Source organism: Tetrao urogallus (genome assembly GCF_951394365.1).
Source record: "Tetrao urogallus genome assembly, chromosome: 27".
In the NCBI taxonomy this organism is placed as follows: domain Eukaryota; kingdom Metazoa; phylum Chordata; class Aves; order Galliformes; family Phasianidae; genus Tetrao; species Tetrao urogallus.
In genome coordinates, this window is record NC_136840.1 from 3,627,246 (window position 1) to 3,643,256 (window position 16,011).

Below are 16,011 nucleotides of genomic sequence, written 5' to 3' on the forward strand. Positions count from 1 at the left end.
TGTTACTTCTCTATAGATAGTGATAGAAATTCCTTCTACACCAGGCCATGTAATTAAAAAGTTGAATATCAGTTCTGGCGATTAACATTTATTACCAAATCAACATTTTGATTACCAAGGGATATGGACTCTAATATGTAACACTAACAGGGAATTTAGCTTGGGAAATAACTGCATGGAAACTGGCATTTGCAGTCAGTCCTTTGCAGTGACATTTTGTTTTCATTCTTAGTCGGCATCGGTCTGCAGAGGAAAAAAGAGAAAAGCCATTCTGGGGCGACTTCAGTGCTTTCCTGTAAATGGAGTTTATAATAAGAATAAAGAAAGAAAACATATTTTGAATGGAGAATTTGGGATATTTCACCCAGAATGTTTCACTCTGATTCACTTCTCATATACAGAAGAGGGAGGAGGCTCAAGTGCCCGATCAATACTCTCAATCATTGCTGGCTTATTTAATTACCTGGGGATGGGCTTGCTTCAAACCGGATTTTTCAACTCAGGCTATTAAAAGCTTTTCCTATAAATATCCTTGCTGTACATCAGACCCAGGGGAGGGTCCCTGCACCGCTGTAATCTAATTGTGGGAGTGGGAGGGCAGCAAAGAAACGCATGTGAGCAGGAAGCTCTTTGGGCCAAAAGCCACATTGAACCCCCCCTGCACACAACAGCCCCTACTTATGGTCAGCCTGCAGGGAAGGAGCCCCTCTGCCAGCCCCCAGAAACAGGAGTGATGATCCACCCCCCCCCCCCCCCCCCCCCCCAGGGAGCACAGCCCTGGAGGTTGCCTGGAAGGCTGTCAGGAGCCACTTTGGCTAATTGCAATCCTGGCTTAAAAGCATCGAGGGTGCAAGGTGGCAGCAGCCTAATGCAGGATCAAAGGTTAATGCACAATTACACGAAAGCATTTAATCTTACAGAAAGAGAAAGCTGCATTTCTTTGCCATTAAGGTGCATTTCTTGTGTTTGTCTCTTTAAAAGGGAAAACCTGCCTTACAACTCAGCACATTTCAAAGGAAGATCCCGCTTGCTCCTGTGCTCCCTTTCTGCAGTGTCCTTGGTGGGGGGGTGGTCCCATCACACACGCTGTCTTTGCCCCCATCCCAGAAGGTCCCCATTGCTCTGCCTCTCCAATAAAAGAAAGCAGAAGGCAAAGAGCCACAAGGCTGCAGCACGGCAGCAGCTGAACTCGTTTGATTAACGAGCGCTGATGCACATCCAAGCCCCGCTTTCTCACCGAGTGATGCCCAGTAAAGAAAACACCCTGCCAGCAAAGTGGCAGGGCAAGAGGGAGAATGAGAATAATACATCAATGCAGCAGCAGTGCTCGGAAAGGGCAGTGTGCCTAAAGAGCAAGTGGGACCTTTAATAAAAGCGATGTTTTCCTGAGCTTTGCTCCCAACACAGGCCATGCTGAGGGGAGGTTTGCCCCTGGGTGAGGTCTGGTGGTGATGAAAGGATGCTCAGCCCCAAACTGCGATCCCGCTGAGGCAGGCAGCTCGCAGGGAGTGGTCCCATGTGGGCTTGGTCTTCCCCTGGAAACTGGGAAGTCCTCGAAACCGCGACAGATTTGCCAGCTGACGCTGATGTGTGGCAGCTCAGCATCTGCTGCCAGCAGCAGCTCTGCACAAATGGATGCTTTCAGGGATTCTGAGCCTAAACACATGGGGGTTCCCCTGCTATCGCCTCTCTGTGACATGCATTCATCCCCAAACCTTGCCTGCTGTGCCCATCTGCTCCAGGCATCAAAATCAATACCTGCAGGGAATAGCGTTGAGTTTTGCCCATAAAACTGTGCAGTCAATCAATAAGTTGGTGGCATTGCTTTTTCCAGTGGGAGCAATGGTCGCAATCACTGACCTCCAGCTCCTGCACAGCTGCTGCTACAATGGAAAGGGTTTGACCTCCCAAGATATCACAGCATTTGGGATGGGGACAGCACAGGACAAGCTGGGTTGTAGATTGCAAGAAGGAGGCAGAAACACTATTGTTTTGCCTTCAGTCTGGTGCCTGTTTCATCCTCTCCCTGCCAGCCATTGATTTGTGCTGCATAAGGACCCTCCCCACTGTGTGCTTGCAGACAAAGTTCATCAGCCCTGGTGCCGGCCCCGCAGTTGGGCTTTTCGTTGTGGTCAGCAGGTTGCAGATGATTCAGACATTTCTGATTAATGGGAGATGGGGAGAGTCTGCTCCAGCAAGCAATAAAACATTGCAGGCAGGAAAGCAAGCTTTGGCCCTTTCACACACTCTAATATTTCAGTTCTACAGGAATGAGATATACCATAACGCTGTGCACAGAGGACTCATTATGAACCAAGCAGGACGTTTGGGGTTCAACGCTGCCTAATGCATTGCTTCTCCTGGGAACTCCCTAAGGAGAGTTACTGGTATCTGCATTTTGCAAACAGGGAGTTTAGGTTTGTGTAGGATCCCAAAGTACACATCAAGCAGGATGGAGAACAAAATCTCCCCCTCCCTAATTGGAGTTTGGTGTCCTGAAAGCAGATCCATCCATCTTTTGACAGGTGATTGCAGAGAAAGGCAAGCAAGCTGTGAGCAGCCTTTGCATCCTCCTCCAGCTCCTTTGATCCTTTGTATTAAAAGCATGAGCAGTACATGGCAAAGATTTCCCAAAGCCAGAGTCTGATGTAGGAAATGAAACCCTGGTGAGAGGGGCCACTGTGGGGTGCTTGGGCTGAGGGTCTGCAGGACAGGATGCAATATTCCCCATTCTCCCTTTGGGGGTTGGTGTAACAGTGCAAGAAGAACTGTCAAAAATATGGAAAATCCAACAGATGCCGCTCTTACATTCAAACCTCATCCTGTCTTTGCCCCTTGTCTGACATGAGAATCACCCAGCTAAAAGCCAGAGGCTGAATTCCCCTTGTAGTACTGTGCTTGCCATTAGCGAAACCTCACCTTCCCAATATTTTTCTCATCAAGAGACTCCCAGCCACGCTGCATTGATTGATGAGCGGATGGAGGACTGGAGATGCCCCTCACCCCATCCCCAGAGATGCTTTCATTGGGATGCATGTGAGGATGCTGCAGGTGGGGTCCCAGAGCTACTGGGCCATGGAACATCGCAGCTGTGTCGGTAAAGCTCACAGCTGCTGTCCCCTGCATGCTGACCTGGGAATAGAGAGGCCAAGTTTTGGGGAGGGGTCAAGGGGGAGATCAGCTGGGCTTTCCCTCTGGTGCTGTCAATGGGTTATTTTCTATCAGGGCACATAGGGCACTATTTCCCACTAGGAAGCTGCTGAAACAAAGGCTCCTGCTTATGTGAAAGGAGAAACTGAATTAAAAAAATAAATAAAATAAGGCACACTTCTGTGGACAGCGTGGTGCTGCTCGGGGTGCAGAAGATAACAGCCATTACACCCACACAGAACTACACAAACACCAACATCTGCCAGTGGGAACTGACTGCCCGCTCCCCACTGCAGAGTGCTGCAATGCTGCCTGCCCATGCTTTTATGCTCTCCATCTGAAATAGCTCAGAGAGAGACGGCTGCTGCAGGGAGAGCACTCAGGGTGCACTCAGAGTTCTTCCATAGCTATGGATGCCACATAAGGCACCAACCTGACCTCAGCCCTGGAGCAGACCTGAACCAAACCCAACATCAGACGGCTCTTTTAACCTCCCAGCTCCCTCTGAACCATGGGCATGCCTGGAAAAAAGCAAAAAGGATCAACGAGGAGGAGCAGGGTGACTCTGTCCTCTATATATAGCCCCTAAGTGGTGCCAAGCCAAATGTAGGTTACTATACCATGTGAATCATCCTGCTTTGAAGGATGCAAATAAGGGATGTGAGAAGGGGTGGGGGTAGAAGTGGTTATAAAATCCTGCCTTGATTGACTCCAAGTCGAGGTTTGCCAGCAGCCTCTAGACAGGAACATGGAGTGTGATGCGCCTGTTCCCACCATGCTGGAGAGGATCTGCCTGTAATTCCCAAGGGATGTGCCAGCAAAGTACTGTAAATATGCCAGCACTGACAAAAGAGGTGGGAACAGCTTATCTGGTAGAATATCAGTGGCTGATTCCCTGTAGAACAGATGGAAGTGTTTCCTAACGGGCAGGGCACGAGACTCATTAAGTCCTGTTTTTCTAATTCTCATTCTTCTCTTGGTTCAGTGTCTCCATCTGTGGAAGAGGCATAAAGTTACTGACCCCTTCTGCTTCCCCTTTAAATCTTTTTAAGGATGATTAAAGAAAAATGCTGGGGAGCAGCATTTGTGCCTGAGCTGCACTGGTCATGGTCACACTGCACCACATTGCTTCCCAGTGACATGTCTACAAACTGGGGGGTGCAGAGGGTTACTGGGATCGTTAGGGGGAGTCTGGGCTCTTGGTGAGTGTTTAATTCACATTGTGAGTGGTGTATAAATATGGTTGTGTTGTGTGAATGTGATGCTTTTCACAGCAATAGTGCAGAGGTCCACTGAGCTTTGGGCACCGCTGTAGAGATAGGAGAGAAAGTCAGCAAGCAAGCAAAAAGAGTGGTGATAACCAGAGAGGAGAGAGAAGGCAGGCAGGAAGGGGAGAAATTGAGTGCTGATGCATCAGAGCAATCAAGTATCAAAGCAAAAGGAAAGGAAAGGTCTCTGGGTGAGTAGTGACGTCCCCTGCAAGAGCATCCCTGTGTTTTCAGACAGGTAAGACAGAAAGGCTGTCCCCTGCCCAAAGGGAAGCATACAGAACTGAAATGAGGAGGCAGAATCTGGGACACAACACCTCCCCTTCGGTTCCATGCCCTGCAGCCCTTGAGGACAAGTCACCCACTGCAACACTTCAGCTAATTCTGTTCAGAATACATCAAGGAAGCTGTGCCATTAACAGTGCTGGGTCCAGGGGCTTAATTAGCATTGGCTCTGCGAAGCTGAAGTCATCTAATGCAGATGGGGCTGGATCTGAGCTATTATTAATCCCATCTCAAGCTTTGGTCTTTAGGGTCAATGCAGAAGGGGACTGTAAAATGCTGATGGTCAGAAACCTAATGGGAACCATCAAAAGGGAGGCGAAAGGTCTGTGGAGTCAGATTCAGCCACCACAGAAAAAAGCCCTTGGTTGTTACTCATCTTGCTGGCTTTTCCTCGACCACTTCAGCCTTCATTTATTTGTGTCACACATTAATTTCCATGCATACTAATGGCAGCTCATCAGTGATCTTCCCCTGTGTGTTGAGCTCTGCATCTTGTGTCAGTTCAGCTGAAGGGAGGAGGGAATGCAGTGCTGTGGCTGCAGTGCAGTAGCAAGGCAGTGAAAGCTCTTGTAGACACAACTCAGTGCCTGTATCCTTAACTATAACAAAATAATTCTCTATAGCCCTATTGTTCAGCCCTTCCATCAATAAATAGAGACCCTTGATGGCCAGCACACAACCCCTTGAGAAGTGATATAAATGCACCTGAGCTTTTTCCACCACAACTCAATGCAACTGAAGTTCTGAAGAATTCAGCAATGAAACACTTCTCTCAAAATATTCTCACAAGACTCTACGGCCTTTTTTCTTTTGGAAAAAATAAATAAATCACGAGACAGCAGAATTAAAGGTAATGAAATATTTGCCATAGTAGGGAAGTTGTCTCGAATGTGGTTGATGAATATTCATGGCAAGTTGCAAGCCAAGAGATTTTCAGTGGGAAGTATACAGTGAGCATCAATACATGTATACCAAAGGAGCACAAATCAAGGCAAACAATAAGCAGTGTGCAGCATACTGCAACTATTTCGTGGTGCAGACACAGATGTTTCTCTCCTTGTCTTGTTACCAGAGAAGTAACATGACATGTAGTTCATCATCTATAAATATCCAGAGGTGCAAAGCCAGCAAGGGCAGTAGCATTGCACACAGTCGCTCTGAAGAATTGTAACATTACTGTGCATGGGAAAATGATGTTTCCAGCTTACAAATGCATCTGAGATTTCCAGCCCCAGGAGCATCCCTGTCTGCCATCAGAGCCATCAGAGTCATCAGAGCCGGGAGAAGAGCTTCTCTGCTGTTCTTCAACCCCCATGGGCTGCAATCTCCTTCCTGGGTTTTCACACCCCCTGCAGAACTCCTCAGTTTTATTTGTCTTATCTGAGCTCTGCTGCTGGATTTCGATGCACCGAAACCAAATTAAGAATTGTTATTTTGCCATATCAGCCTGAGGATACTGCCAAGTGGATGGAATGTCATACATTTGTCATGATGGCAATAAAACTGGCCACAGAATTCCCAGTCCTCATAAGCTTCTAATTAGCAGAGCTTTTCCATAGATAAAATGCATGAAATAACTGCACAGTAGTTCCTGTGTCTTGTCCTCAGAGCTTAAAACTCAGTATCTTAAAAAAGTACCCTATTTTCATATCTTTCAGAACATGTTCCTTGCATCACATATAAATGCTATCCATTACCATTAATCATGCTCCAAGCCCATTATCACTCAGACACATCCATTATCACCCAGAACATCCTCCACACCTCTCTTCCTATTGACGTCTGATGCTCACACATCTGATGCACCTCTCCTGTGCAGCTCAGCAGTGTTCCATCTTTTCTTTAGGCTGAAAAGGAGAAAATCCCCTGCTGCAACCAGGAACTAAGAACATGCACACCTCTGCACTCAGCTGCCTTTCCTCAGAAATCAGAAGAACCTCAGCGTTCATAAGCTGCACACCAAGGGTTTCCCAGTTTCTGTCTACATTTTGTGGATGGAACAAACAAACAAAAAAGCCTAGAAAGCAGACTAGTGGTGAGCTCCCTGATGAAGAGAAGGCTGGGACATGTTTAATTCATCAAGCAGTAGCTGGGATTTTTGGAAGGAACACTCCAGCCCAGCTCGTGCTGACTCAGGCAGGTCTGGCTCTGGAGAACACTTTAATTCTGCTTTTCAACCACTCAGTTTGCTCTAAAACCACCCAACCCAAGTACAAAGCAATGCAATATGCCAGGTGCTTCAATGGGCCAAGAATTGGAGCTCACTGCCAAGGGCAACGGGGAGTCACTCCCCTGTAGAACCACAGAGATGTGGCACTGAGGGACGCGGTTAGTGGGCATGGTGGGGGTGGGCTGGGGTTGGACCTGGGAATCTTGGAGAACTTCTCCAACATTAATGATTCTATGAGTGGGGATGGGTTGGTGGCTGGACTAGATGGTCATGGAGGTCATTCCCAACTTTAATGATTCTAGCTGGACTTAATAATCATGGAGGTATTTCTCAGCCAAGAGGCTTCTATGATTCTCCACTTCTGAAGAGGTAATGCAGAAAAATGGTGAGAAATGATCACCCAAAAAGAATCCAACTATTTTTCAGTAAGTACAAATAATAAAAAAAAAAGATGGCCTTACATGGGGCAATGTTTAAAGCAGCACCAGACATCATCGGCTTCTCTCCTGTTAATGACAACAGGTATGGGGTTAGAGAATGCTGCTCCACAGTTTTTTGGGAGAGAAGCTGGGGATGCATTCAGACAAAAACCAAACACTGTCATCAAGCCGTTCTTATAAAGAGGATTTGGTGCAAGAATGAAGTTGCGCAAGGTCAGTCACCAGCCAGGAGCTGAAGGCAGTGAGCAGAGCGTTGGGTGGGAAACCAACCAAGCTGACCGTCTCGAAATGTAATGAGGCTCCTTCTGGACAAAGCAGCTTGGCGTGAGTCCCAGAGTTATTTCTCCTTGCAACCAGCCTGCGTCAGGACAAAGCATCAGAGAAGCCAGGCAGCTGATGAGAATCATTAATTTTTCATTACAGCTTTTCATCTTGACAGAAGTGTTCATATCGCACCTTTTGATTTACAGACCTGTTCGAACAATTAGTTGAATTAATTAAAACCTGAGACCTGAAAGGGTGGTTTTGGCTTAAGATGGAAATGCGCTAAAAACTCAACCCAACAAATTTGCTCATTCCCCCCTTGCAAAAGTTTCCAAAACCACTAAACTCACAGCGACGTTTTTAAATATTGCTGTAATTAGGGTTTAGCAAAGAGATGGAGAAGATTTAAATCTAATAAATGCACCACACGAGTAAACAAATTGCTGAGCCGAATGCTGCACAGTAGAGTTATTATCTCAGCAGCCCCAGGGGCAGCAATCACTGCTGGCAGTGCAGAAAATGGAGCAGTGATCTCCCTGGGCTGGAGGCAGCTGGATCACCTTCCCCTTGAGTAAGAATCTGCAATAGCCACAACTTTCTGTGTGGAGTAATAAAAGGTCTGTTCAGCCCTATTTCTGGTGGGAGCAGAGTGCTGATGATGGAATAATTGTACCGAAATATTCAGGAGAGGAAAAAGGTGTTTTTAAATACCGACTTTATTTCACAAATCCAATGGATGCCCAGCAAACTTTTTTTTTTCCCTAAGATGGGAAGAGCTGACAGCATCAGTCTATGTCCATAACAGCACTCATTCAATGGACACCCCATGGCACCGCCAGTAAAACCTGCTTTGTTGTGGGGCTAGAGATGAGACCGAGGCAGAAGGAGAGAGCTTCATCCATGAGTTGCTCTCATTACTGAGAGATGATAAGAAGGCCTGCCTTTAATCTAGCAATTCTCATCAGTGCATCTCAAGTGCATTGTGATGAGGACAGTTTCATTAGTCTCATTATCTCTGTATTCATTAGGCAGGAACAGGAGCACAGCCAGACGGAACGATGCAGCCGCAGCTCTACGCTTCCAGGTGGCCCAGATGCAGAGTCCTGACTGACCACCATGCAGACCATGCCACTTCCTTGCTGGGATAACGATTTTATTAGCAAGAACTGCAGTTATTGAAATAACTGCTCACGGATGAAGATTGAAAGCAGGCTCACTGGCTCTGCACGCACATGGAAAACATTCCACAGTTTGTGTCTGTGTTGTACAAACAGTGCTGATTGCACAGATGGGAGGAGTTGCACAAGTAATCTAAGTTACAGCCTGATGTGCTGCAACCAAGCAGCTACAGCGTGCAGGTACCACTGCTCCCTAATACACAAAGTGTATGGAAAATGCCTGGATTCCCCAAACGGCTGAGATACCAGGACAGACTGTTTCATTCGGAATAAGCTGTTGGCTGGGGGGAAGATAGTTAAGGAAAATGATCTATGGCAGTGCAAGGTCTGTTGAACCAGAGGTGAGCTTCATCAATGGGTTTCTACCTTGGACAAGATCATTAAAGCCAGTGAAATCTTGCTGGCTGCCCAAGCCCAACCTTGAGGAAACTCCCATTGAATTCCACTCAAAGCACAAGCGATGTACAGCTGACGTCAGCAATCAATGCCACTCTAAGGACAAAGAAGAGAGCTGCTGGCTCCAGAGAGCAAGGAAAAGCTGAAAAACGTTACCATGGGCAGGCAGGATCCCCAGCTCACCATTTTGACGTTTCTCAACATAGGAACAAGGGAACAGCAGCACCTACAGAACTGCAGGTTCTACTATCAGTAGAAGAGAGCACTGCTTTGAAAAGGGAAAAATCAGTAGGAAAAAAGCAGTGTAAGTCACTGGAACTGCTTGCTGCCATTGTGGCCAGTGGTGTAATGAGTGAGAGGTCACTTCGAGGCAGTGACATGGGGGAAGGGATGAGAACAGACTATGGCATATCAGAAGAGGTGGGGTTATTAGATAAAGCATCCTCTCGGGCTCCGCAACCATTAAATAATTCCCATTGGCTATTAAAGAAAATCAGGTTAGGAGATCAGATGGGGGAGTTTTGTTTGCTTTGTTCTTTAATTCTAAAATGTACACTTGAGTACATTGAGAAAATTCAGACCTAACCTGCAATGCCCACACAAGGAGCCATTCAAGGGATGATGCTGTAAATTGACAGACCTTGAAATTCATAGGTGATAATTCAGATTCTTTTATGAAAGTGTTTTCTAAATGCAGTTAATTGTGATGGAGCCACTTAGTGCAGATATAAGATTAATCTTAAAATTGAAAATAAAACAAAAATAAAAAGCAATGCGGCAAATTCTACCAAGTCTGCATGTCGTGGTCGTGCAGCACAGCATTGCTGACATTCATTTGAGTTTCTGTACACTGATATCTTTTCTATACCTGCAGGTCCTTCTCACAATCACCTGCAATGGGGGGAGAGAAAGAAAAGAAGTCAGCGTGGGGAATGTGCAGATAGATGAACATTCAAATACACACAGAGCAGAAACAACAGAGCAATGAAATGCTCCAGGACTCCAACGAATGTAATTCTCCCAGTGAATATATAATTACATTTTATACTGCTGAATTTAGAAAACCATGTATTCGAAGACCTTTCCTTCCATCTCAAATTGAAAACAATCTCCTGTCTTAACGCAAATCCACATTCATTGATATAATCAAATGATTGATCATCCAAAGCAGTCACGAATGACAAAAAAAAAAACAAACACTAAAGCACTAAAAATTACCTTTTTTTTTTTTCTTTTTTTTTTTTTCTTCTTTTTTCATGTTTAAATCGCATTATGAAATCATTTCAGACTTTCCACGGGCAGCTCCCTATAAAATCTCTCTTGTGCTCTATCCCTTTGGATGGGGCAGTGCACCTTCGGATGGGCACCTCTGGTCCATCTCGTGTGTATATTCTGCATTAAAATGTGTTTAAAAACTTCAGAGCTTTACTGCAGCTGAGAACCTTGAGACAAGGAGGATTGCTTCATCAAGACTTCTAAGGAGCTATATATAGACATATATGTATTTTTTTTAACAATAAAATGAGTTTGCAAAATGCATTACTAAAATTATTGATTTTCTTCCTGCAAGTGTCTGCATGATTCGATTCAATTTGTATTTATTGCTCCCCTCCTAATCAGCTTATAGATATTTCTTCTGAGAATATTCTTCAGATGTTATACGGCTGGAGAAATTGAGCTGACGTTCTGGCCAAAAAGCAGCTCAGATTTCTGTATGCAGTCTTAAAAATGGAAGGAATACCTTACAAAGCACGCCTGTCCCCATAATTCCTTATTAAATTCAAAGGGAGATCAGGAATTCGATATGCACAGTGCACATTTCTACCATGAAAGGACTGGGCAGCGTTCTCAGTTCACGGTTGGATAAGGAACAGTTGCAAAAGGGGATGCAGTGAAACGTGGACAACAAGTAAGAGCTGCTCCCATTGCTACAGCAGCCCTCGTGTAAGTGAAGTTTAAGTGACGCCCTCGTGCAGTTGTACATTTGCAGATTATGGTGTGGTCCCAGCAATATTCAGTGGCTACAGGCATTTGGTTAGGCCAGAAAGCCAAACAGGACTCATGGCAATGAGTGTGAAGAGGTAAAATACCAACATGCTCTTGTAATTAGATGGAAAGTAGAATCACTGGACGGCTCCTCAGACAAATGGATAATTCAGAGCATGAAATTCTCAGATGTTCCCCCCATGAAGCCCTTGCACGAGGTAAGACCTCCAATCAAGGCCACTTTCATGGTCCCTTGTTTCTTCATTTTGCTATAAAAAGTCCTTACCTGAAAAACCACTCCATCTCTGCTCAACGTTCACTGTAGAGGTTTGCATAAAAAAAAACGAAAAACAGTTATGTACAGAATCTAAGCAAGAAAAGGCCAAAACATCACCCCTAGGAGATCTCCGTAGCCTTCCACCAGGTATCTTCCTTCTTTAGGACTAATTAAAAAGAAAAGGGAGTCACTGCAGTTATAAAGAGTCATCAACGTCATACAGCTTTCCATTGGGTTTCTCTATGTGAATCAATTAAACATCCACCAGGAAAGCAATTAACCTAGATACAAATTAGACTAGCGGGGAGAACGTGTTTTCTTGCATCAGGCTTCTTTATTTTTAACATGAGAATCATCCATATTTAAGTGCACAAGTCAATAAAAGAAAGAAAAGTCAAATGTCACGGAGGGGAAGCAGGATACAGCGATTGCTTTTTGCACAGAAAGTACTGAAGCAAAAGCTGATAAAACACAGGACGTAAACCCAAATGCATACAAAGGAGCCAATGCCACAAACAAACTGGAACAGCTGCCATATTTAGCCCAGTGATTGCCTGCAGAGGGGTGGCCACGCACTCAGAGCATCACCCTTTAATCTGACACCCTGGAAATGGTTCTGCCCTACGCTGTGCACGGCCTCAGGAAAAGTACCTGCAGGAGGAAGCAATGGAGACCTTTCAAAGGGATATTTTTGGAAAGGGGAGGCTAGGAAAAAGCCTCTCAAAACTAGGTAGGAAGAGCTATTTTTGATCACTCCATCACCAAAAGGCTGCTCCCCTGACCTGTGCTATTTTCTGTACGGCGACTTTCAGGGCGGATCGGTTTGATGTGTCAGAGAATAACAATACACAGAGGGAAAATGACCAACGAGCCATGAAGCAATGAGCACAGAAGTGCCGAGGGAACAAAGATGAGTTATTTCCTTTGCTTTCCATCTAAGCCAATTAAAATGGAGTTTTTCTTCACCTGGGCCGCAGCGCAGAGCTGATCCTTCACATCCTTGGGGCTGTTGTGGGCCTGGATCAGAAGGCAGAATTGGGTGATTTAATGCTTTGAATACAGATAGGAGAGCCTGAGAGCAACCATTTCCTTCCTATTGATTAGAAACATCAGCAGATACTCCCCATCTCATTCCCCTGCCTTCCTGCTATCTGTAACTCCAAGTTACCACTGCAGGCAGCAGGTTATTGCAGACTGCAGTTCCTCATCCAGTTCCTATCAGAGCCACAGCTTTACAGAGACATCACATGTGAAGCTCAGCATGGAGTTCAGCATGGGATCAAGAAGTGGTCTGAATTACAAACAGACAGGCAAGTGAAGCCGATGGACCTCAGTTGTGACGTCAAGTGCTGCAGCTCTCCAAGCCCTGGGCACAGCGCAGTGATTCCCCAGCTCACCCATCGTGTTCTCCCCACCCATTCCAGTTCTCTCAAATAGTTTTGCAGCACCCCACTTGTGTTTGTTTTTAACCATGCAAACTCTGACAATGCTTCTCTGTTCCAGACTCTTTTTGGGGGGATATAATACCGTGTTTGGTCTCATTGGAGGCTGGCCTGGACATTTGCTGATGGCCCATCTGGACCCAAATCCATTTACCTCACTGTGCATCACAACAGAGCCATAGCAGTGGGGGTCATTCTGTTCTGCTGATGCTGTAGAAGAGCACCAGGATGGAAAATGAGGCTCAGCGTTGTCACCTCATTCCCTTTCTGTCAAAGGTGCACATTCACTGTTGATTATGTCATTAACTTTCACCTCCAGACTTTCTACCTAAAAAAGCTGTTCCAGACAATTTTATTTCTGCTTTGTCACATTTTGGTTTTTCTGCTATGGGAATCTACAAATAATTGTCTGGTAGGAATCAAGATGTGCAGTGCAGTGTTTTCAAAATGCGAGGAAAACACTGATGAAAAATGTGTTGAACTTTGGATGTTTTAAGTCAGTAAATTACTGAAGCTCCTAGCTGTGAGATCCTCTTGGTATTGACATGGAGTGAAAATCAGCTCTGTAAGTATAACTGCTCTTGCAGCAAATAAATACAGGAAAGGGAATAGCAGCAATGAGCTTAATGATGATCTGCAGAAATGTGTAAGGAATCTCCATAAAGTGAATGTAAATGTTGCTGTAGGACTGTGCTTTCAGGAATTTATTACCTTCAGATGCAACACAATGAGTTTCTGCATGAAGAAAATACTGCAAGCACCTGGAAATGTTTGATTGAAGGCTCTGAAATGAGACCACTGTCTGAAGAACAACATAAAGTGGGATGGCGTTAGGCAAACCCTGCTGCCTTGGAGCTCTGCCTTGAGAAAGTCCAATGCAGAGCAGAAGGAAAACAGGTATAAATTTTTCAAAGCTCTGTGCTTTGTGCTGTGCTGTGTTACCAAACAGCCCCCGCTGCATCACTTGGGCTCTGCTCATCCCCACGTCCAGAGAGACTGAGATGTGCCAAAGCAAAATGCCCACAGTTGAGTCCTTTTTGTTTCATCCCCTTTGCATTGCATGGATCCCATTGCACCTCCTTCATTGCATGGGTGAGACTGAAGGTATCCAGCAACATATATATAGGATATATATGGGATCAGGCCTTTGTTGCATAAATCTAAATGTTTTCTCCTAAAGCTGTCTGTGTATAAATGTTATTAGGGCATCCTCAGCCAGACTGAGGCGTCCTTGTTCTGTTGACACCACTGGAATGGGACCAATTTATGGCAGCTGATTATCTGGGCCATTATTTATTCACAGTTTATGGTGATCAGACAAGGTGCCAGGTCTTCTGCTGATACAGATTGGCAGAAGTGAGGGTCACACTGCCTGTCTTTGCCCTCTGCTATGGGATGTAGAGGGGACCAAACTCCCATTGCTTTATTCTTCCTTCCCTTGACACAATTCCTACTGAAGTTACACCTTTGTTGAATGTCACTAATATTTATTTAGGCTTAAATTTCTTGAGCTTAAGCTTAAGTCTGACTTTATTACAAACAGGCAGCCACTCACCAAGAGAAAATGTCTTTAAACTGGTAAATATTTTTGATAGTTCCACCCATCTCCATTGGATGATCTCCCCAGTGCTCTTCATCTGGTTGTCTCTCCATAAAAAAAAAAAAAATAATAATAAAAACCCTTTGTCTGATTTTATCACTTTTTAAAAGCCATCGAAGTTAGTCCATCGTCACTGAGTACATTTTAAACCTCTTTATCTGGAAGCAGCCAGGCTGCTGTGCAGCTCCACCTCCTGTGCTACATTTCCCTTTCTTTAAGGAACCTGCAGAACTCAGTGCCATCCTTCTATAGTATTTCTTTACTGCAGGTTTGTCAGAAGTGTGTAATAAAGATGAGAATCGATTTGGCCCATGCCCAGCTCTGAGCAGTGCCTGCTCCTCCCATGCCTCGTTCCACTGTGTTGCTGTTTGCCCCAGAGCAGCAGCTCTCGTTAAACTTGGAGGCAGAAAGTTTTCCATGAGCAGAAATGTTCGTCTTCATTTCAAAACCTCCAAAAGGGATGCGGGTAAAGAGGAGTTGGGTGCTCATCAGAAACGATCCAATCTTTTCAGCTGGTTTCCCTGACTCATTCTAACCTTCAGATCACCTTCAGGATCACAGAGCAGGAGCACAGCCCACCTGCAGCTCATTCTGACCGTAAATGCATATGACAAGAATGTATTTCAATGAAAGCCATGTCCCGTGTCTCAGGATTTCCCTACATGCCTGTGAATGCTGCATGCGTAAAAGCTTTTCTCATCTGAATAGCTTCATTTTTAAGGCAGTCAATAGCACAAATATTATTGTATTCTTTAAAAGATTGCACTGCTTGGATTTCAGTATGCAGTAAATAAATCCAGTGCTATCACTGCTTGATTATAAAGCAACAATTCACTTTGCATACAGGGTAGATGGATTTAGAAGAGTCCATGCCTCAATGTATGTAATTAAAGGGAATTCTGTCACTAAGTTCAGATGCCCCTCCTTAACTCACTGTTCAACTCCATTAATTTGTTTTCAGAGCATTAAAAGGATAATAAAAATTGCCAAGCACTTCTGTTAACCATATGTTTGCTTCTCCTGTAAGTTTTATCTATGTATAAAAGCAGGCTCTGCCCTCCCCCCCCAGTATATTTTCTTATCAGTGGAAAAAAGAGCAATAAACCAGCTCATAACTTATCTTTTCCTCTAAAATGAAAGAGAATGCAATGCCATAATAGACAGCATTTTTGTTTTGACTTCCAAGCAAATCAAAAGGGATGCTGTTTGCCTATGGAGAAAACTACCAAAATTAATGGGACAGATTTAGAATCCTTGATTGCTTTGATTATCAGAAAACCTTCTCTCTCTGTTTGCCATATAAAGCTCCAGAGAGGTTACACAGCAGATCTGGCTGCCCATGCCTGCAAATACAGCCCAGCAGAAACCTCGCATAGTTCTGACTTCTCCACCGACTGCAGTGCTGCAGTCCTATGACAGCATCATATTAATGAGCCAGCAGAGGTCCGACTCTCCATGTGGTTTGCAAAGTTTAACCCTGTCCCTCGGAGTTCCCCAACTCTCCGCAGCAGCAGCAGAACCATGAGCTGCGTGTGCCGAAAGAGAATTTGGGGGA